This window comes from Manacus vitellinus, unplaced genomic scaffold (assembly GCF_001715985.3).
Source record: "Manacus vitellinus isolate BGI_N305 unplaced genomic scaffold, ASM171598v3 scaffold_97_pilon, whole genome shotgun sequence".
Classification (NCBI taxonomy): domain Eukaryota; kingdom Metazoa; phylum Chordata; class Aves; order Passeriformes; family Pipridae; genus Manacus; species Manacus vitellinus.
In genome coordinates, this window is record NW_021940906.1 from 866,020 (window position 1) to 889,366 (window position 23,347).

Sequence of the window (23,347 nt, forward strand, 5' to 3'; positions counted from 1 at the left end):
TTTGTGAGCTTAAGACACATTTGAGACTCAGTTTCATACAGGGAAGGTTCGGGATGGGTGTAGGAAGAACGATGCTTTCTTTCCCAAGGGCCCTCATCAGTTTGTGTTTCATACCTGTGTTCCATACTGGGGAAGAGGTGGGCACAATTCCCTTCTCTGCTGATGGAGAGAGACAGGGAAGTTGAAGGGATGCAGGTCACACCAAGCAGAGGCTCCTCCAGTATATTCAAGTACACCCTGTGGTTACTGATGATGCCTTCCTGGGATGTCTTCTGAATGAGGGAAATCCAGGAAAACTTTTCCCTGGATACAACACATGGGCTGAGTGACATTGGGGTGAGGGCTGTGCTGCAAGGATTTGCCAGGGACGATGAAAAAAGACTCTAGTCTGGGATCAGCACACGGGGAGGGCAAAACCTCTGCTACAGCCCCATTTGGTTCTAAATACTCCTTACTGAAGTCCAGACATTGGCATGGTACTCATGGATTTGGATGCAGGATTCACATGGTTCCTATCTCCCACCAAATATTCCAGAGAACATGCCAGAAATTGACCCAGAGACACCACACTGGACAGAAGCAGATCCCAACACCCCAAGTGTAGCTGGACGGTGCCCTAGCCTTTCCTGAATAAAAAGACCCCAGTCTGCCACATTTTCCCAAAAGCCACAATCACACTTCATCAGTGGGGCAGGAGGGGCACAAGCAGGATAAGCACAGGCAGGGCACAGGTGGGGCAGGGAAGTCTCTCTCCTGGGGGCCACCTAACTCACTCCCCACTGGGTCCCAGGCAAGCTACAGCTGCTGAACTCCTACAGCTTTGTTCCAGCCTTCCAGAGTATCAGCCTTTGGTCCATGTCTGATGGAAACTGGAGGTCTGCAGCTCCCGGGACAGGACAGGCTCTCCCTGACAACGAACCAGTGGGAGGGAGCATCAGGAACACCAGGGGGCCTGCGAACTGCCGGATCCAAACCCAACTGGATCACTGCTTTCACTGGCACTGCTGGGTGGGAACCTGCTTGTGCTGGGAGCAGGAACTGTGCATGCTCCATCCAGAGCAGGCAAGGTGGTTGCTGACAGCTGGCTGGCCCCACACAGGTGGCTCCTCAAAGGTGAGGAAGAGCTCCTGTACCTCGCAGACCTGTCTGCTCCTGATAGTGCTCCCCATGCCTGCTCTCCTGCCAGTCCCAGCTGCCTCTCAATCCTGGGACAAATGCCCCCATGCTGTTTTCTCCAAGTGATTCGTGTCTTATACTCACCCTACCCTGGGGCACAGGGCTTGCTCCCAAATAGTCTCACCCCTGTCAAGAAGTGAGCCCCAGCATCACCCCACGTAACCTGACACCTCCCCAGTTCTGTGCAGTTCACCCCACTTTCCCCCTTCAGATGTTCGGGAAGGTGTGGGAATACAGTCCCTCACTGCTGGATGTGCTGGCCAGGAGCATCTGGCAGCCTGGGAGAAGTTAATAGGAAAAGCCAGAGCCAATATTGCTAAATTACAGCCATCTCTTCCAGAGAGGATTAGCAGCCAAATCCCCAGTGATAGGCTGGGTTGTACTCTACTGCTGTCTGTACCCCACTGCTGGCTGTGGCCATGGGCAGGAGGACAGTGTGCAGACCAGACTGGAGCCCAGCTCCAGCTTGGGACCATCCTGCTGCCAAAACCCTGGAAGCAGCTCTCTGCTCCTTCCCATGGGGCAAGGGAGACTGCCTGCACCTCACCCCCTCCGCACAGCCTCAGTCTGCCAGCATCCCACCAGTTGCTGGGTAGGATGCACCAGGGAGCTCTACACCCTCCTAGGGTCTCTGAGCCCTGGGGTCCTTGACATGGGGGGTTGGTACAGCCTTGTGCCATCACCTCCCAGCTATTATCCTCATCCTGGGCATCCCTGAGCCCAATCCAGGGGGTGGCCCCGCAGTGTGTTGACCCTGGAAAGGCTCCAGCTCACCCTGTTCCTGTCTGACCCCATAGCCCCTTGAAGGATGTGGTTGTGCTGAGCTTTTCTCCCCTGCAGCCCTGGCTGGTGTTATCTCTCTTTGTGGGGCCCAGTCCCACAAGCTGCACAAGAAGGGGGTGGTCAGGTCCTCAGTGGGGCTCCAGTGAGGACACAGGATCTTTGGCTTCCAGCCCACAAATGTCATGGGACAAGAGGAGCATCCTCCTGGGTATGCCACCCCACTGAGCTGTGGGAACACAAGCCCACAGCTGAGCTGATGAGAGAAGTCAGAGCTGGGGAAACAAAACCTGTTTTGTCCAAGATTCTTGCTTCCCTGGACTCTGAGCAACATCCACTGTAGCCTCTGGCATGAGCTGCCCCCGACCCCATAGCCAAGGGCACTGAGAGCAGCATCCATGGGGCTGCCAGGGCTCAGCCCCCCACATGCTGAGAGAGCACTTCCAACAGTGTCCTCCACAGCCAATTTCCCTGGCCCGAGCACCCTGGCAAGCAGCATACAGCAAGATCCAAGCCTTGGTATTGCTTATCACATACAGAGTCATGAATAATATTTGGAAAATAAAGATCTGTGCAGAGTCAGCCCCGGCCAGGGATGTCCAACACCCAGCTGGAACGTCTCTCAGCAACGCAGGACCAGGCTTGATGGTGGGGGCCTCTTTTCAGAGTATTTATTTGTGTTGCTGAGACCTCTGGCCCTCTGCCAGCTTCAGCTGATGCTGGTTGATGGGACCAGAAGTGAGGAGGAGGGAAGAGGCCTGTGGGGCAGCTCGTCACAGTGCCAGGTCTGCTCCCTGGCCAGAGCTCTCTTGTCAGGGTGGTCTTGTTTGACTCCTTGCAGTCAGTGCAGGGCTCGCCCAAAGCTGAGCACAGACTCATGCAGGAAAGCAGAAATCTGCTGGGAAGGACTGGAGCCACGGAGGCTTCACACTGCTGGCTGGTCCCCTACAGGGGCTACTGGCAACAGCCAAGAAGCCACGTGCCCACAGCACAGGGTGCACTGGGTAAGGCAACGAGGTGCAGGAGGAACCTCTCCTGATTCCTGGTCCTGCCCCAGATGCCTGGGGCAAAGGGCTGGTAGTGGCCACAGAGATCCTGGGCTCAGTGACATTCCAGTTAGTCTGGGAGAGGGATGTCTGGGTCAGGCCTTTGCTGCTTGCTGTTCTGAGGTGCTGGAACTGAGCACGGAGCCCAGAGCTGCTGCTGCAACTGGCAGGGGCACAGGGACCACCAGCCAATGATGGTGGGAGTTGGGTGCTTTTGGGGACATGCTCTTGTCTTTCACAATGAGACAGCTGGACATCCCCAGTCCCAATGGCCAGCTGGGTCTGAGGGGACCTACTTTCCCTACAGAGCCAGCATTTGAGGGGTGTCAGTCCCCACCTCCTCCCTCGGGATGTACTGCAAGTAACTCAGTTTAGAAGGATCCTGGCTTACAGCCTCATCATCCTCAACAGACACGCCCTGTCCAGGAGGGGACTGGTTCGTCATTTTTTCAGGTCTGGGACCAGGGAGATGATGGTTAATGGCCATCGTGAGTGGGCAGCACTGCAGGCTTGGTGCTGGAGGTGCTCACATGGACATGTCCAGATGAGTGCTGGACCAGACATAAGCACCAGCACAGAACTGCCAGTGATTTCCTCTTTGCACAGACAACCTGGACTGGCTTGTGGGAGAACTGAGGAATTCATCCTGTCCCCTTCTCTTTGGTGTTTTGCCCATATGACACTTTTTCAGCCCCTGCTTTTTTGTCTGCAGAAGCACCAGTGCCAGCCCTGCCCATGTGCCAGGGCCGAGTGTCCTGTGGGCAGCTGTGCCAGCCCGGTGGTGTGCAGTGACTTTCTGGGCTGGCAGATCACCCAGAGGAGAACAGACCAGGCAGGCTGACGCCCTCCTCCAGTACCACCTGGCTCCTCACTTCCCCAGTCCATGGCTGGTCCCATGCACCAGCTCCAAAGGTCCTGCCCTGATGGATTTAGACAGCGGAGAAATGTTAGTGGCTGGCGCTGTGGAAAGCAGCTGGTGAGCTTTGCAGAGGCAAGGACTGTGCCTTGCCATGCTGCAAGGGATGGAGCAGGCTGGAAAACTCTCCTTATTGCTGGAAAACTCTCCTTATTGCTGGAAAATGTATCTACAAGCAGTGAGCACACCCTGGGACAGGTATGGTGACACCTCAACAGGTCACACTGCACACAGCCACACTGCACAAGGATCCATTGATCAAGCCTAGGCTGGGATGTGCATGCACACTGAGACCTGATATCACAGAAGGGACACATTTTCTGGCAAAAGCCCCTTGCAGGCATCCTTAAAAACACCACCTGGAATGTCCAATCTTGACCACAAGCTCGCACTGACATTGGAGCAGAGCCATGTCCTGTTACCTGCCCCTGCAAGGACAAAAGACAGTTGGATCAAAGGAACTGGCAAGACACTTGCCCATCAGACAGATGTGGGACAGCCTATCCTGTGACACTTCAGAGCACCTTCCAGTGCCAGAAGAAAGCTGGAGAGGGACTTTGGACAAGGGCCTTTCAAGGGAGTGCAAGGACAAAGGGGAATGGCTTATCACTGACAGAGGACAGGATTAGAGGGGATATTAGGAAGAAATTTTTCCCTGCGAGGGTGGTGAGGCCCTGGCACAACTTGCCCAGAGAAGCTGTGACTGCCCCATCCCTGGAAGTTTAAGAGCAGGTTGGATGGGGCTTGGAGCAACCCGGTCTAGTGGAAGGTGTCCCTGCCCATGGCAGGGGTGTGGAATGAGGTGGTTTTTAAGGTCCTTTCCAGCCCAAACTTGTCTATGATTCTGAGATTCGGTGGGAGAAAATGGACCAATTTCTAACAGTGAGGTGCTGATTTATCTTCCAAAGGGAGAACTTCCTTCACAAAACCCTGTTGGTGTTAGTTCCCATGATCCATGTAAACCTGTCCTCTCTCACCTGCAGAAGGTGGATGTTCCCTATGTGAGCTCTTTGTAGCTGTAATTGTTGGATAAAAATGAACTGATCATTTCTATTAAGAAAAAACTTTAGGACCAACATTAACGCTATCATCTCTCATCAGACGGTGATAACACCCTTTCCCAGGTCAGCTTTTTCCCATGACAAGGCTCTGAGCAGCAAAGGAGCAGCTAATCAGCTGGAAAATGACTCTCAACCAGCCTTGCTAAATTGCCATGAAAATTTAACAACCCGAGTGCAAAACTTCTTTGCTTTTTCCATCATTGCAGAGATAAGGGGAATCAAGTGCTATTTTAACACCCTAGTCAAGCCCAAAGGGACATGGTGCTGCAACCAAAGGGCAATGCCAGCCCCTCTGCTCATATGGTCTGAGAGTCACCACATGTTGATGGCTTCTCAATAGGATCATAGAATCATGGGGAATGGTTTGGGTTGGAAGGGTCCTTATAAATCACCTAGTTCCAACCCTCTCCCATGGGTTGGGACACCTGCCACCAATGGCCACCAGTGAAACACACAAAAGACCTCAAAATGTTCTCCCATTTTGCACTGTTACCAGCAGAATCTGACCCTCTTTCAAATATCTCAACTGCTGGGCAACAGCTCTTCAGCAAGTAGAAACCTGTGCCCCCATTTTTTCTCCACACTGAGGGAGACAATGGCCCCCCCAGAGCCCAGTGTCACAGCACCAGCTGCCTGCATGCCGAGAATGTCTTGTGAATTCATGGAGGAGACAGGCAGAATCCTGATTTCCAGCCCAATAGAGTCCATAGTTCCTTTCCTGATGGCAAACATTGAGGTCACTGCAGAGAACCCCCCCCATCCTCAGCTGCATCTGACATCCATCAGGCCAAGCTTCTACGTGTTGGCTGCTAAAGCCTGAGAGGTTTAATTTTAAAGTCTAGGGTTTTGGAAATATACTCAGATCCTAAAAGAAAGACTTTCAAGGGAATCAGCGCATGGATATACTGTTTGATTGGACATTACTGAAAAATTATCCTTGGGTTTTAGATACAGTGCTAGGGATGGCCAACGTCGGCCAGTGGAAGGTGTCCCTGCCCATAGCAGGGGGGTGGAATTAGATGATCTTTAAGGTCCTTTCCAACCCAAACCATTCTGTAATTCCATGATTCTATCCTCTAAGTGAATCTGGCCCCTCCAACCCCTTCTCCTGCTCCATGACACTGGCAATGGCTGGAGCCAGGCAGTGCTGCCCTTCTGCTGGACATCTGCAAAGTGGACACCAGTTCCACCTGGAATGGGGAGAAGTTCTCCAGATATCAATCAACCCTCTTGGATTTTCTTTAACCAAGAGGTTAAAGAAAATGTTGAAGGGCTCCCTATTTGCCAGAAGGAAAACTCACAGAGGTTAACCATTAACTGGCACCTCATAGAAGGGGAAAGGAACACTCTGGAAGGCTGGAAGCTCTTGGCCTCTGTGTCCGCTGGATGCTGGAGAAATAATAAATCTTATTTAGCCTGGTCAGACTGTAACACTGTAGTGGTAAATCTCTGCAAGGCTTAGCACCCAAATGAGCCTCCAGAGAAGAAAGAAGGAGGTGGGAGGTTGGGCAGATGTGTGCCCACACATCCCAACCCCAACCCTGACTTCCAGTCCAAGGGACCTCAGGGAACACGAACCATGTTCTGGTCTTGAGGACAGGGCCTCCCATATCCACAGAGAGGTCACCCTCAGAATGAGATTTCCCGGCTCTCCATCCTCAGGGTGATGGATCTGGGGAACCTCAGCTGGGGAACCACAGCAGAGCCAGGGAAGGAGAAAAGCTGTCACAGTGGGTCCCAGGCATGTTGATATGTGCTGGTGTGGAAGAAGTGAATGAATTCATAGATGTGTGAGAAGGCATGTGGGGTACACAGACACACACAGATAGAGAGCCCAAGAGCCTGGCTCTGGGAAGGCTGGGGGATAGAGATAAGGCAAGACTGGCTTCTGCTTTGGCAGAGTTCTGGTGAGACTGAGAACCCCGTTGAAGAAGAGCAACACCAACTCATGTGGCTGTCCTATGTTATGAAATTGGGTAAAGATGGCAGAATCTGGCTAAAAGATTGTCTGCTGCAAAGTTCAAATGTTCAGGTTGAAACATCTTGGGTCAAATTTTTGAAAAGGTCATGGCCAAGGGCTCAGTTTCTAGCAGAGATGGCTTCACCAAAGCCTTGGTGCCCAATTGCTGCCTCTGGTAGAAAACCAGTAGCTGCAATGGGTGTCTGAAGGGCAGAGCGTGACTCTGGGAGCCCCTTGGGGCATACACACCCCATCTGCTTCAGCCTGGACAAGGCAGCAGCTGTGAAAAACAGGAGAAATTCCAACAGTTTGCACAGATCACAGCATTGAGCTCACAGGGCCTTGAGAAAATAAAGAAGTTTGCCCTGAAACGTGGTCCTCAGCACCCAGGTGAGCAGAAACATGTGGAGATGCTCTTTGGGAAGGAACAGATTTTGCTAGACCCCACTGGCTAATCCATCCGAGGGTCTGTGTAGAGCTGGGGAGGCTCCTGCACTGTGAGTACCTCAGAGGGGCTGGCTGAGCCCAGCCCCCGCAGCCAGCCCCCAGCAAACCCCTGAGGTTGCATCGCTCTGGTGAGAGCTGACCTTCACCCCCAGCAAACATAGTGCCTGACAGAAAACCCTTCAGATGGTCCCCCAGCCAGTAGCCTTTACATACACCCACCTTCACCCGACCTTCCTCCTCACCAGACTTATCCTGTGCCTTTGCCACTGCAGTCCCTGTTTTGGCAGGGGGATGCCCGGGCTGGCCCACGAGGATGGATGGGCAGAGGTGGCACAGAATTGTGTGCCTTGTACCCTGCAGACCCAGCAGATCCCTGGAATGGGTGATTAGTCCTCTGTGTATGTCCATGGGGAGCACTCAGCCACTCTCCAGGCAATGCTCCTTGTCACTGTCTCTCTGAGAGGGATGCCCATTGTCGCTGTCCCAGCAGTGTAGAGGGCACAGAGACATCCACACAGAATGGGAATGGGCTGGTGACAGCCAGCACCATCCTTGTGGTGCCACCAAACACGGGGCTTGAGCAGAATGCAACACCCCTCTCTGCTCCTATCCTGGATGGAGTCAGGAAAGCAATTCAAATGGAAATGTTGTACTGCTGAATTAAAAAACTGGTGTGAGACAGAATAGGAATGAAGAGGGAGAGAATAGAAAGGAGGAGGAGCACAGCTGGAGGGATGGGGAAGATGGAGAGCACTAGTGCAGCATGAAAGAGACGACAGAGGAGATGCAAAACAGAAGCACGGAGAGATAGAGGGAAGGCTGAAGTGGCAGAGGGATGGATCACAAAGGGGAGATCCGGAGCTACAGTCATGAAGCTGATTTTCCTATTCGGTGGCACAGCTCACCAAAAAAGCTTCCACTCTCTGCCACAGAGCCAAGACCTCCTTATTCCTCGGCAGGGAGGCAGGCAGCTTCTCAGGAGCAGGACAGGAGCTCCTGCTGCCTCCCCTCTCCCCCGCTCTCTCAGCCCATGGACTTGCCTGGCACTGATATACCAGAGATGTCTCCCCACTGGCACAGTGGTGTCTCTCCAGGGTTCCCAGCAGTCCCAAAGGACAGATGGGACTGCACAGAGCTTCTCCTCTGCAGGCTGCTTGGAAGCACCTAGATCCCAGCCAACCTTTGATACATCATCATTTGGCACAAGGAAAGTCTCCTTGCAATCCCAAAATCTACCCTAAATCTCTCTAGATGAAAATTAAGCCAATTACTGCACAAAATATCCTTGGTAGACTTAAGAATAAGTGATCACTAATCTCTTTTTAGTGATTTTTAGCATTTTAGAAGGCTGTTCTCATATCCCTGCCCAGGCTTCACCCTGCCAGACATAGTCAGATCCAATTTGTTCTTCCTTTTCTTGCAGCTCATGTTTATCAAACTTCTAACCAATCTTGTCAGCATCTCCTCTGGAGTTTCTCCTGTTTGCTCCCTCCTCCTCATGATGACCATCATAAATATCTGGCTGAAATTCCCCACAGGCCAAACAGAGCAACACAGTGGCTGTCCTATGTTGTAGACTCCCTATCCCTGGAAGTGTCCAGTGCCAGGTTGGATGGGGCTTGGAGCAGCGTGATCTAGTAGAAGGTGTCCCTGCCCATGGCCCAGCCTGTGCTGACCTTGCCCCTGGCAGCAGCAGCTGCCTGGTCAGAGAAGCCATTACCCACTCAGATTGCCCAGCAGTGATGCTGATCTTCAGTCAGAGTTTCTGCATGGTGGTGCATTGCAGGCTGCCTGCTTTGCATTTCTCTTTACTGAACTGCATGTTATCAATTTTGAATAATTTCTAAGAGATTTTTATTTTAAATTCTGATTATGTCCTTCAAAAGAGTTGCAGCCCTTTATGATCTGTTTTTAATGCAGTATTTTATAACCATAATCACTATTCCATCAACCTGGTGGCTAATGAAAATACTGACCAGGACCTGACCCAGGACAGACCATGCAGGACCTCACTGAACACAAATTCCCAGGCTGATATCATCTGAGCAGCCCTCACCCTCCATCACCTGTGTTTCCTGAGGAACACGTCCATGGGCAGTGCCAAAACTGCTTGGAAGTCAAAATATATCTACTGCTCCCTGTTTCCAGCTGGGCTGCATCCCCCTCAGTGATGGACATTAGATGGACATTAGATTGGTTCAACACGTACAATTGACAGATCCTCGTTGCCTGCTCCTTATCATGTGTAATCCTTGAGAGGCTTAACATATGCTGTTTAATAATTTCATTCTGTATCTTTTCAGGCATAAAAGTCAGTCTGACCAATGTATTTCCCTTCTCCCTTCTAAATGCCACACGCTGTGTCTCATCCTGCTCCAGTCCACAAGGACTTCACCTGTGCCCATATGTTTTCTGAGGCCAGAGATGACTGTGACTAGTTCCTTATGTATGCCAAGGTAAATTTTACCACACCTCAACAATTTGAGTATTTTCTTAATCTAGACTTTCCTGGTCAAGACAGACTTATTTCTTTTTCTAGGCTTACACATCTAGGCAGAACTCATTTTGTGCCTTAATCTGCTTGATTTTTCTCTACATATTTGTGTTTTGCTCTACGTTCATCTTTACACATCCATCTTTGATGTATAGCAACGCCGCATTATTCCCTTTTCCCAGGCTTTTCCTTCTATACTGACATTACTGTCCTGTGCTGTCTCACCACTCTGCACCTTCTCACTCTTCCCCGAGGTTTTTATCCAGCCTTCTTGTTTCTTCCCCTTGGTTTTTTGTTGCTAGTCCTTTAAAACAGGAAATAAATCTCTCTTTACTGGACAGGTGCATCAGGGTCCTTGAAGATTCTTCCTTCATCAAATGAGGTCCCACTCTGGACAACCATGCTGTGAAGCGAATCGAGCTTGAGCCTTCCCTTCTGCACCTCTTGCACATACAGATGTATTTATAGAATCCCAGAATGGTTTGGGTTGGAAGGGACCTTAAACAGCATCCAGTTCCAACTCCTGCCATGGGCAGAGACACCTTCCACTAGACCAGGTTGCTCCAAGCCCTGTCCAGCCTGGCCTTGAACACTTCCAGGGATGGGGCAGCCACAGCTTCTTTGGGTAACCTGTTCCAGGGCCTCTCCACCCTCACAGGGAAGAATTTCTTTCCAATATCCCATCTAACCCTGCCCTCTGGCAGTGGGAAGCCATTCCCCCTTGTCCTGTCACTCCAGACCGTTGTCCAAAGTCCCCTAGTTCTCCTGGAGCCCATTTAGGCACTGGAAGGGGCTCTAAGCTCTCCCCAGAACCTTCTCTTTTCCATGCTCAACAACCGCACCTCTCTCAGCCTTTCATTTACCCCAGCAGGGATGTGCCTGGAGCTCAGAGAATGGCCAGACATGGGTGTTCAAAAAAACCTTTTGGAGCACAGAATCCACACCATTGCATCCGGCAGGGAAGGCTGGGAAGCTCAAGGTGTCCAGGAGCCAGCAAAGGCTTGAACTGAGCAGTGGGCACCTTCTCCTGCGCAAAACTTCCTGTATGCGATTCATCCGGATTCCAAAGAGGGAAACACCAGATCTTTTCATTAAGTGGAACACTGCAAGGAACAAAACAGAGGTGTCACTTCTGGAAAAGGAAAGCTGATGGAGGTTTTTGATGTGCAAGTGTTGCCAAGGTGAGAAGAGCTGCTGTAGTTTGATAAACAGATCCAAAACATTTAATATGGGTCAGTTCAACATGACACTTCTATGTCTCTGGTGCTGTACTGCCTCACTAGTGCTGGGGTTCTGAAGCCAAAAATGCTCAGCTCACTCCTGAAGTCACCTTCTAAGTCCATGGATGATGCAGAGTGGAAGTGTCAGGGATGCCAGGAAGAGCTGAGCTGTGGCCATCAGGAATGTGGCAGCTCTGCTGTGGCAGAGCAGAGATGAGAACCCAGGTGATGATGATGATGAGCAGGAGCTCACCAGCCCTTGGAAGTAACAGCAAGGTCAGGGATGCCAGAAAGCACCAGTGAGAATCCTCTCTGGGGAGATAAGCAGTTTGGCAGGAATTGCTTCTGCGGGCCATGGCAGCTGTCATCAGGGCTTTGCTCATCCTCAGGGATTGTTATCCCTTTGGATTTGTGCATGGGCCCATATTGCTCCTGTGGCTGTCAGGCCAGGAGTCAAGTCAAGTACAGGTTTGAAATCTCCATGGTGTGGGGGAAGTGAAGTGTCCCAGTGTACTCACTGGGTATCCCAGGACACCCCAGCTGCTGGGGTTGTTGGCAGACCCTCCATGGAGAGGGTATAGGTGGCTGGGCAGTGCCTCAGACTGGTGGGTAGTGCTTTGCCAGCCAGACGAGAAAGGAGCACTGGTTGTTGTTCAAGGATGGGATCCTGGAGCCTGCCTATGTCAACACGCTGCCTGCAGCCTGCTTGGGTCACCAGGATGGACTAGGGAAAGTAGAAGTGTTGAGAAGCAAGTTTGCATTCCTCTGGACCACCCGGAGCTCAGGCAAGACCTCCCCTTGGCATGGATATGGGACTGTTCAGTGTTGTCCTTTGTTTTCCAGAGTCACCAGCAGGAGTTTACATGGATCAACAGGCAGGGAAGGCAGGGAGCAGGTAGCACCAAGCAGCGATTGATGTTCTTCAGAGACAGTTGGCACTGTCTCTGGGCTGCAGGACTTGTCTCCCACTGGTTTGAAGCTACAAGGAGGGCTCACGGGACAGGACTCGAGTCTGGGTCAGTGCCCGATCCCATCATGGCTCAGCTGATGGAGCAGGAAACACATCTTCTCCCTGGCTATGGGCTCATGCTGGGGCCAAGGGGGCTGACAGGAGCTCTAGGCTGGGGTGGTCCTGAGGAACTGGATCAGTGCTGGCAGGGGGGTGAGTGGAGAAACCCTCTGTTGTCCGCTGTGGGGGGTCCAACCGGCCCCAGGGGTTGAGGCTGGGTCATGGGGCGAGCACAAGGAGATGTGGCAGGAGCTCCATGCCTGTCTCTCAGAGGGCTGGTGGTGTGGGTGGGACCTCTGAGACTGTCAGAGCTGGCTCCTGCTCTTTTGCAGGTGGCGATGCCTTTTTGTGTTTCTGACATAATTGCACTGGCGTAACAACGCTGATGAGGCTTTTTTTGACAGTGCTTCCTACTTGTGCTGAAGGCTCTCCGCCCCCTCACTGCAGATGGGTTTAGGCTGCACGAATCTGAGCATGATGCTTGGGAGGAATCCCTGGAAGTGCTGCACTCTGCCTGCCAGCCCAACCCTGCCCTTGCTGGGCCACATGGGCTCCCTGCTCCCAGCACAAGGGCACAGGCGAGGTTTTGACAAGTCCTTGTGTCCTTGATACCCAGAGGAATGACAATATTGTTGCTCCAACACTTTCAGGTCCTGGTCCTTCTCTCTCCTTGCAGCCCCTGGCAGCTCTGCACAGCCCTGGTCCAGGTAGTGGTTGGCACTGCCACGTCCACAGGCTGAGCTGGGCCTGGGTCCTGGGCCATGGGCCTGGCTGTGCTAGAATAACCTCGCACAGAGATTTCCCCAGTGATGCTAAACTTCCTCTCAGGATACCTGTTGCATGTTCTATCAAGGCGCCCCAATGCATCTCAGTGCACATGAGGGCCAGCAACTGGGGGAAAAGGGGCTGCGAGCAAAGGCTGCTCTGCTCATGGCACCAGCCCAGCAACACAGCACTGAGGACTGGTCTCCCATGGCCAAACTTTCTGGCACCTAGGCACGGCAGGGGAAGTTGCCTAAATGGAGTGGGATGTGTTTCCTGCTCCCCAGTAAATGAAAGGGAGGGAAATGAGGTAGTAGCAAACCCATTCCCACTGCATCACTCCTCAGCTGGGCTCCTGTGGGTTGCAAAATACAGGTCCCATCCCTCACTTCTCCCTGGAGGGCTCAGCTTTGAATGGCCGACAGCTGCTGACAGAGGGGGATAGGGAAGATCTCCCCCAGGAAGCAGGGAAGGGTGCTGCTCCATTAGGCCTTTGGGAAGGCTGCGCCAGGCCAGTGATGCCAGAAAGCTGCTCACTGGTCCAGCCTGGGCTGCACATCTCAGGTCTTGCCTCTTGAGTTTTGGGGCCACTCAAGGCTGGGTGTGCACCTGAGCTGTGCAGCCCCAGATGCTTCCCAGTGAGTGAGTCAGGAGAGGAAGCCATCACCTCTGTGGTGGGATGTCTGATGAGTCAGAACTTCTGTAGGCTTCTCTTCAGACCCACTCTGGGCAGCTGTGACATCCAGGGCCCAGGAAGCAGGACAGGCATCAGGGGAGCTGAGACATCTGGAGGGAGGTGGCAAAAGGATGATAGGAGGCATGTCAGCTCATCCTTTTGTTGCCATTCATCATCCTTCACTTCCCCACTCTGCCACCAGCTCCTGGGATGCAGAGGCTGGGCCCCCACACTGACACTGCAGCCCTCTCCGCACCCAGAAAGCTCCCATGGGGATGTGACAACCTGGTTAGACCAGCGACATGCCATCTGCTGCAGATCACATGTAGCTCAGTGGGACCTGGAACAGGAGATGTCCCCCAGCAGAGCCTTGCCAAGGAGGCACATTTTACTGGACGGAAGTGCTATGAAAATTGGTAAAGACGACAGAATCTGGCCAAAGGCTTGTCTGCTGTGAAGTTCAAATGCTCAGCTTAGAATTACAGAATCGTAGAATCTTCTGAGTGGGAAAGGACCCACAAGGACCATTGAGTACAACTCCTGGCCCTGCACAGGGCATCTCAACAATCCCAAAGTGTGCCTGAGAGCGTTGCTCCTTATTTCGTGAGGAAATGCAGAGTTTGGGTGGAGTGAAGCACTCGATATTGAAGGATCCACTTAGCACCAAGCAAATGACAAAACACTGACATTTCGACCCTAGAAGAAACTGAAAACTAATCCCAGATTGAAATGAAATCACTAAAGGGGATGCTGAGTCAGAATTCAGGTTATGGCACCTCCATGTTACTCTGGTGTTGTAGGACTCTGCTTTCAGGAACCTGAACCTGCTTTTCTCATGAGTCCTGCACTCATGTGGTCCTCTCCTTCCTGCTTTCCTCACAGCTTTACCAAGTTCCCCTTGGTTCCTGGTGGTTCCTCTCCCACTGGTACCTCCAATCCTCACTGGAGCTCCCGGGGTAAATATAGAAATAACAAACGCACCATTTGCTTGTGATTTCTGTGGGTTTACTGTTTAAGCATTTATTCTATATAATGTCTCTTAGTTTGGGTTGCACTTAGAAGCCTTGGTGATAAGATAAAAAAATCTTTTTGTGGGAATTTTCTAAGTTTAGAGAAACCCAAACACTGACAGGCTGAGAGAAGCATGGGGTGGCTTGGCTGGAGGCCTCCATGCTTGGTTCCTATTCTGCTTTCTTTCTTTACCATCATCCAGCATCTCTCTCCTCACTGCCTCTTCTCTTGTTCCTGCCTCAGGTTCCTGTTCATCTCTTTCCTTTCTGGTTTTCCGGTTTTCCAATTACCAGTTTTGGCCTGAGCTGACAGCTTAGGGAAGAAAAGAAAAGGTGAATGTTAGCCTTGTTCTTGAATCAAAACACAGTTTTCTAAAGTTCTGAAGGCAAACAAAGGCAATTTCCTTAGAAATCTAGATCCTTCCTCCTCACTTCAATACCCCTTGGAAGTGCTGGCTCCCAGTGTCCTCCATAGCCACCGAGTTCCCCCTGCCCATCACTGGCTCCTGCTCCCTCTGCTTCCCCCAGCAAATCCCTGGCCCTGGGAGCCTCAGCTGCAGAAGCTGAGCTCAGCACCTGCTGCACTGCAAGACCCAGGACCTGCAGCCATCAGCCCTTTCTGGACCACAATGGTTGAAAACTGCAGGTATCCAGAAATCCCAGCATCCTGAGGGCCTTCCTCTTCTCACTCTGTGTGTCCCATTCCCTTCCACAGGCCCCTCCCCAAACCCAAGCACTGGATCTCCTCTCCATGGTTCCTCCCATGGAAAGAGGAACCACCTCTTCCTCCTCACCGTCACCTTCTCTTCTTACCTTTCTTCCTGAAGCATCGAGTTGGAAGCCCAGTGGTCCATCAGTAGTGGAGACTGTTTTAAGGTATCAAGTCACACAGGCCATGGCACGTGAGGGTAGAAGCATGCAAGAGTCTTTTGTGAAGTCTGGCAAAAGCTGGGATAAATACCTCCTGCATCTGAAGAGCCAGGAGGTGTGGTTGCTCTGACATGCTCAAGAACTTGTTTGATATAACCTGACCTGTAAGAAAGAGCAAGAAAGGTTGCTCTGCGGTGCCTTGGATGGACTTTCCACCCTCAGCACCAAGCTGAGACTGGAGAAAGACACTAACTTGGGTAGTGGGACATCTCCGTGGGGCTAAGGAAAGCCATGGAGAAACTCCAGAACTCTATAACCCATCAGTGCTGAAGGCAAGACGGGGAAGGACTGAAGAGGGGACATCCAAGGAAGCTCCAGGCAGTGTCCCATTGCCCCTGCACTGTGCAATGGGAGCTGCAGGCTGTGCCAGATTTAGCAGAGATTTGGTGGTGCCCAGCCTGGATCACCAGCCCCACAGGCAGAGCAGATGCCACTAAGACATTACAAGGCACCTCATTAACACTCATTAAGGTATATCCAGCTCCTGTAAGGTATTGCTAATGGGCAGCAACAGAGGTGGGGGTGCACCAGTGGACACCATGCCAGAGTCCAGCCCTGAACACCTCCAACTCTCCCAGCCTGTCTCCATAGCAGAGGTGCTTCAGCCCTCAGGGCATCTCTGTGGTCCTTCCTCCTCTTTTTGCAGTCCCAGGAGCCTGCCCAGAGCCTGTCCAGCCATCCCTCATCTTCCAACGTGTGCCACTATTACAGCAAGGGAGAGCAGTGCAGATGGCATGAGGAAAACAGCAACATACACAATCTGGCCAGGGAAAGCTGATAGGAAGCAGAGTCCTTGGGAGAGCTGAGCAGAGCAGCAGGTGGAGGTCCCTGCACCAGCCATGTTGGGGGATGAGGGAGAATGGTCTCCAGCTTGGAAATGCCCCAGGGCACACTTATGACATTTGTTCTTTGATCCCCAGCCCCTCCAAAGTCTGGCTGTGCGAAGCTTGTTGTGTTACAGCCAAGAGACTTCCTGCTGTAGCATCTACAGTCCGTAAAAAATGAGGCTGTAATGGGGATTGGGAGCCCTCAACTTGGTGGGTGGCATAGCCAAGTCACTTCCCCCATCTGTGCATTGGTGTGTCCACCAGTAAAACAACAGGAGACACAACTCTGCCTCCCTTTCAAATGGATGGAAAACACCATCTCTGAGCTGTGCAAACACTGCACGTTCAAGACATATCCTATAGGATATGTCTTGAACACACACAGGAGCCTTTCTTTTCTCAGGACTGTTTCCCAAAGCAGGTACTGAGTGTGTCTGGGGAAGCAGCCTGGGCAGCGGTCACGTTCCCAGCTGGAATACTGGGAACAGAGCAGTGCAGCACTCTCATCATAAAACTGTAGTCTACTCAGAGAAGGCTAAAAAACCTGGCAGGAAATTACAGGCATTACATGAGCAGACATGCAATTTGGAATACAGCCATGTTTGAGCAGCTATCAAAGCTGTCAGAAAACAGGGAAGAGTTAAATGTAAGATTGAAATGAGAGTCCAGACAGAGAGAAAAAACAGAGGGAAATGGGAGAGACTCTGAGTGCCAGATGTCGGCTGTCAGAGTGGGTTCCCATGTGATGGGAAATACAATGACATGTCCAAATGGAGACTGTAAGTGAGGTAGGAAGGTCCAGTTTGCAGCCAAGAGGTGCCAGGCTGAGGGCTGGCTGTGCCCACTTGTTTCCCTGGCACTTGACCACATTTTTAGTGATACTTGTTAATTTTTTTCCTATTAATCCTTGTCTCATTCCATGGATGGGGAGGACTCCCCCAGTGAGAAACCAAGGAGAGGGAGCTGCCCTTTGTCTGAAGGAGCAGCAGGAATGCATGGAGCTCTGCCCTGGGATGGATAATGAGTCAGTCAAGAGTATCCTGGTTGGAAGGCAAATTGATGTGCTCCTGGTGCTCAGGTGATGTACTCCTGAATGTCTGCTATAGACTTCCATATCAGGAAGCAGAAGATGAAGTTTTCTTCAGACACCCAGAAGAAGGCTCCTGTTTGCAGGGCATGGTCCTCATGGAGGACCTTAATGCCTGTGATACCGTCTGGAGGGACAGCACAGCAGGGCACAGGCAATCTGGGAGGTTTCTGGAACACTCTGGCAAGAATTTCCTAATATGGGTGACAAAGATCCAAAGAGGGAAGGCACTGATAGACCTGTAAACATGTTGAGGAATGTGAAGGATGAGGGCAGCCTTGGCTGAAGAGAACATGGCATGGTGGAGGTTAGAGTCCTGAGGGAAGGGAGCAGAGAAAAAGGCAAGATCACAAACCTGGACTCAGGAGCGCAGATTTTGGCCTCTTGAGGGATCTGCTCAGAAGAGTCCACAGGATGCAGTCCTAGCTCTCTAAGGTGTCCAGGAAACATGATTCAGGATCAGCTACTCCACTCCCCTCTGACAAACAGGTGTAATGCTGGGGCCTTTAGAACTGGCTCTGAGCCAAAGCTGACTCATAAGATGAACTCTTCAACCTAATATTATATCTAGCCTAGTATTGTATTTAGCCATATATCTGCTTATTAACCAAGATGCTATATAATCCTTAGTAATGCCTTAAGAATATACATTTATGCTTGTTAGCACAGCATGTTATCATTAATTAGTAAGGCCTGTATGTGTTACAAATATGCCTTTTCTTTGCAGCCAAGGTCGCGAAAAGTGGTAGGGCCTCACGTAGTCGTAGCTGGTTCATATTTGAGATATCAATGTAGCCGTAAGTTCTGTATTTAGTGACTAGTCAAGGCCATAGGGCATTTGACAGTAGATGGCCCAAATCGACTCCTGCAGTTTCCCTCTGCGCCCTGGCCAGGCCTAAGGGGAATACCAATAGAGGAAGAAAGCCAGGTTGTTTTTCCGCACCAATTGAATGACGTCAGCTGGTTTGTTTAATATATGTAAGCTGGACCCTCTCACAGCAAAGATGGAGGCTTCACCTGCAGGTGGACACACTGCATAGGATTTCCCAGTTACTGGGAAGAGGTTCTCCAGACCTTCGCTGTGACCGGGGCCTTTCCAGCTGAAGTGTGATCTGGATGACGACAACTACTTAGTGTAACTGGTGAGGTATCTCTCTCTTAATCACTGTAAGTCTTTGTAGTAATGATTAGATGCATTGCTAAGTGTATCCTTTCATAAGTCACTGCTTCTTTTGTAATTCTTTACTGTCTTGCACTATAGTAAACTTTTACACTTATTCTTTAAAGTTGGTGTCTGTGTTCCTTCAATCCATCCTCATTACTGGGGGAGGGAGGGGGCAAAACAGATTGGCAAAACAGCAAGTAACCAAGTAAAAGTAGCAGGGGCTTGAACAAGGCACTCCTGACAAAACCCAGGCATAAAGAAGAGGTGTAGAAGAGGTGTAAGCAGGGAGGACAATGCACGGGGAATCCAAAGACGCTGTCCGGGTGTGTTGAAAGCCAAAGTCCACCTAGAGCTGAGTCTGGCAGGGAACAAGAAAGGCAACAAGAAAGGCTTCTACAGGTACACCAGCAGCTACAAAGGAGATGGAGGGACTGAAGCATCTTTCATATGAGGAAAGGCTGAGAGAGCTGCGACTGCTCAGCCTGGAACAGAGCAGACTTGTGAGGGATCTTATTAATGGATATAAATAACTGGAGCTGGATGCAAAGGGGATAGATCCAGGCTCTTTCCAGTGGTGCCCAGCACCAGGAGAAAAGGCAACAAGACACAACCTGAAATACAGAAAATCTTTCCTAAACAGTAGAAAGAGCTGTTTTACTGTGAGGTTGTTGAACACAGGAGTGGGTTGTTCTGAGGGGCTGCAGAATCTTCATCACTGGAGCTACTCAAAGCCCATCTGAAGATGGTCCTTATCAACCTGCTCCCCTTGGCCATGCTTTGGGAGGGGTTTGAATTATGGAATCACAGAATCATTTAGGTTGGAAAAACCCTTTAAGATCATCAAATCCAACCATTAACCCAACACCTTGTTCATCACTAAACCATACCCCCGCATACCACATCCACATGCTTTTTGAACACTTCCAGAGGCGGTGATTCCTTGGGCAGCCTCTTCCTATGCCTGACCACTGTTTCTGTGGTGAATTTTTTCCTGCTGAAGACAGCTCTAGCACTGCTTTCTAACCTCAGCAACTCTGTGGATCTTTGTTTGGTCAAGTAATTTATCTAACATCACCAGATACGTAAAGAAAGGGCTGTGGATCCTCTGTGATACAGGAAGAGGCCCCACTCCTCTGGTGGTCTTCCAACCTCTTCAGCTCTGCTGATACATGGCTGTGGTGTGCAGGATCCCAAATCCAGCCTCCCCTGGAGAGATGGACGCATGTCCTGCCACCAGCACAGACTCTGGTCCTGCCATGCTGTGAACACAGGCAGCAGGTTGTGTTCCAGCTGGGACACTCCTCCTGCCACACTGGAGCCTCCCTGCGACGTGGCTCCGACTCCCTCCCCACACACATGCAGTGGCAAGCTCATTGCAAGGTTTTAGGCTGCTGTCCACTGAGCAACTCAGGAATTGTTTTCTTTTTCTCTTCCTGCTCCAAGGCCCATTAGAGCCTGGAAATACCCCCAAAACACCCCAGTAAGGTTCTAGAAGTATGGAGGGAGCCCAGCTCAGATATATCGTGTCAGTAACTTGTATTAAATTAAACCAGAGAAATGATCGATCTGAATCATGAGCACAGCCAGAGGTGTGGAAGGGAGAGGAGTGTTCTCAGAAAGGCAGGTCAGCTGAGAAACAAGGGCAAGTGCAAGCAAGGAGGAAAAGGGGCTCTGATGCCACTGAAGTGCAGGGACTGCCTGGCTGGAGCAGAGGTCAGTCCTGGACAGCTGCTCTGGGCTTCAGGGAGAGGGTCAGGAGTGACTCTGGCCCTCATCAGAGAAGTGGGCTAATGCTGTATTGACACAGCAAAGACAGCATGGATGGAAGAGAACAAAAACCACAGAGTCAAGCCTGGCCAGATGTGCCAGACCTCTAGGTTGGGAGAAGAGAAAATGTAGAGGTAATTAAGGCCTATAAAAGAACATCCAAAAAATCCAGATCCATCTTAAGTGAGGGCAAAGGGGGTTAACTGCAGTCATTAAGGGGAATACTCATGAGAAAACCAGGGAACTTTGGCCTGTTTTGATCTCGCTTCTGCTCATACCAGAGTTTAAATCATCAAGCGTGAATGGGATCTGCTTCCCTGCCATCCCTGGGCACAACAGCCTTGTACCAAGGTCAGCAGTAGAGAGAGCTGGGGCTACATAAGGGGAAACTGAGGTATGGCAAGGGGGTGGTACAAACATGGGTCATTCTCCACCTCCTGTGAACAAGCCTGTCCATGAGGTCATGGTGTTCAGGGGTTGGTAGAAGCAGCTCCCTTACACTTGCTCTCCTTCTCTCTCAAAATAAAGAGGATGACAGGGGGACTGGACCAGCCCAGTGCTGTCTCCTCCCACATCTTTGGGATGATTTATGATGATCCTTCCCTGCAGAGCCTTGCACCCTGCCAAGGTCCCTTCTGCATAGTCAAGGGCCACTGTGCTGTAGCTTCTCCCAGCTTACGGCAGTGGAGATCTCACACTGCTATTGTCTTGTGCATGATGGTTGGGAGACATGAGTAAAAACAGTATTCAGCTGTGACACCAGAGAGCAAGGAACCAGAACATTCAACCACGGTAATCACAACCTTATAGAGTTTGCTGGGCTGCTGCTTTTCCAGTTGGCTCGCTCCAAAGGCACGGCCTTGAGGCTGCACCCCTAAGCAGTGTGCAAGCAGGCCCATAACCCCTCCTGATGCCAGGAGGATCATGCCCTCCTCTCACCCAAGTGCACTCATTTGGGCTGGCTTTCAGGGCTCCCCTGTTGTGACATGATGGGGAAATATTCACCGCAGCACTCAGGGCCGGCAGCCTCTCACGTGTTACCCCAGACACAGCCCAGCAAACTCAGACTGTGGGTATGGGTGTTGTGCCCCAGGTGACCTCCCCGTCCCAGGTGGCTTTCAGTGACATCCTGAGAAGAGGCAGCCAGCTGGGCTAGTTCAGTCAAGGACACCCCAGCAACTGCCACCCATCAAGACTGTCAGGGCAGAAGGTGAGGGTGATCTCCTGGCACCCTGAGGAGAGCACTTTCATGCTCACCTGAGCTCACCTGGCCAAACAATCCACTTTTCCAGCCAGACGACATGGCTCGTGGTGCTTTGAAGGGTTCCCAAGTCAAAGTCCAGGCTCTCAAAAACAGGAGTTATTTTGAACTGAGTAGTCTTCGGACTTTTTAAATTCCTCTTCTCATTTCTAAGAATGCAATTTTCAATCACCTCAGAAGTTCAAGAGCACAAGCACTGGAGTGGCTTCTCCTAAGGAAAAGCCCTCAAGATGAAGTTGTGTTCTCCATTCCTGGGGAAAAACAACAGACATCATCTGCTGGAGATGTGGCTTTTGCTTCTCCTCGTCTGGAGTTTAATCTGCATTCACAACCAAGGTCACCTCGCCCAACACTGGGTTTGAAAGGTGACATGGTGACAAACCCCCTCTCCTGTGCAAGGCCAACAGCAGCTGAGCTGGTGCCACCAAGGCCCCTGCTCAGCTGCATTCCAAGAGCTAACCAAAGCAGTCCAGCAGATCAAGTTGGAAGAATAACTCCTTCAGTCCATATCCCATAAATCTAAATAAGGGATCACAGTTTGTTTGCCAATTCCTTACACTGTGGATGATTGTGGATCACTCACCAGTTCAAGTGTAGGTTTTGATGTGCAAGAGGAGCATGTGCTGTTGACAGAAACAGCTCCAATGTGAAAATCAACAACCAACAGCCTAGAATTGATGGGGTTTGCATCCTTGGGGCTCTCAAGCTCAGCAGGAAACATTGAAGGGAACAGCCCCCCTATATAAGGGCTGCACAATTCGAGGTGCACTAAGAACAATAATCCACATGCAAGGAAACTATTATCCTAACCCCAAGTGATGAAGTGGCCACCAAGGGGTGGCCATGCTGTAGGGTGAGGCTGGTGGTCCCACACAGGGCACAACAACCTCAGGGAACAGGGTGAGAATGCTCAGAGACCATTTGAGCTCTGCAGAGCAGCTGAGTGATGAAAATGCCATCCCCTCTGCCTGAAACAGGTGGTAGAGAGGAAGGAAGAACCATCTGGTTTGCCTTTTTTTTGTTGAATTATCTCCTAAATAAGAAGCTAAGTAAAAGAGAAGACTGGGATTTTCATTTTACAGTGAAATAAGGTACATTTTGCAAGTTGCGCAAAATCAAACTGACGAGAACTGCTCATTGAGAGTGTCGGATTAGTGAGGTGATGTACATTAAAGTGTTTGGAAGCATGAATTGCTCTGAAGAGCTCGGTGTTGCTCTTACTCCGTCTGCTTTCCCCAGCAGCAGGGTTGTCATTTGCAGCTGTGTTTGCAGCAGACATGCTGGTGACTTATTCCTGTGCCGCTCATGGTTCCAGAGGAAACCTAAAGACGCACGCAGATTTTCCCCATCAAGTAACAGGGGGTGCCCACAGCTTCCTCTGGAGTACCTGGTGATAGGCAGTGGCCATCAGGTCACTGGTCTCTCCAGACCAGGAACCAAATTTGTGCTGGGACTCTGGGGGAGCTCCATTAGTGCTTCTTTCCCAGCAGAACCCACAGCAGTTTGCTCCCATGGAGTGAGCAGCCTGGCGAGTAGCTGGCAGCTTCCTCCTCCCCTCCTCAAGGGGCGTTACCCACTCACTGCTCCGGGCACAGGGGAGCTGGTGTTCCCATTGGAAAGAAGCCTCTGCAAAAGGCAGCAGGGTTAAAACGAGGCTCCATTTTCCTGTTCCCAGTCTGCTCTCCAGAGCCTTTCTGTGCCCCATGCCTGGGTGTCTGGCAGGCAATTTACACCACAGATACATGAACATGCA

The 23,347-nt window shown here is 51.1% G+C and overlaps 1 long non-coding RNA gene across 1 annotated transcript; it reads right to left on the reverse strand.

Annotated features, from left to right (window-relative positions):
* Positions 1-15,520: 15,520 nt before the first annotated feature.
* LOC108642062 lies at positions 15,521-22,853 on the reverse strand. Its single transcript, XR_001922440.1, has 3 exons — positions 22,816-22,853; positions 21,601-21,845; positions 15,521-15,589 (listed from the first exon to the last, which is right to left on the reverse strand). It is a non-coding gene; the product is annotated as an uncharacterized LOC108642062 (long non-coding RNA).
* Positions 22,854-23,347: the final 494 nt, after the last annotated feature.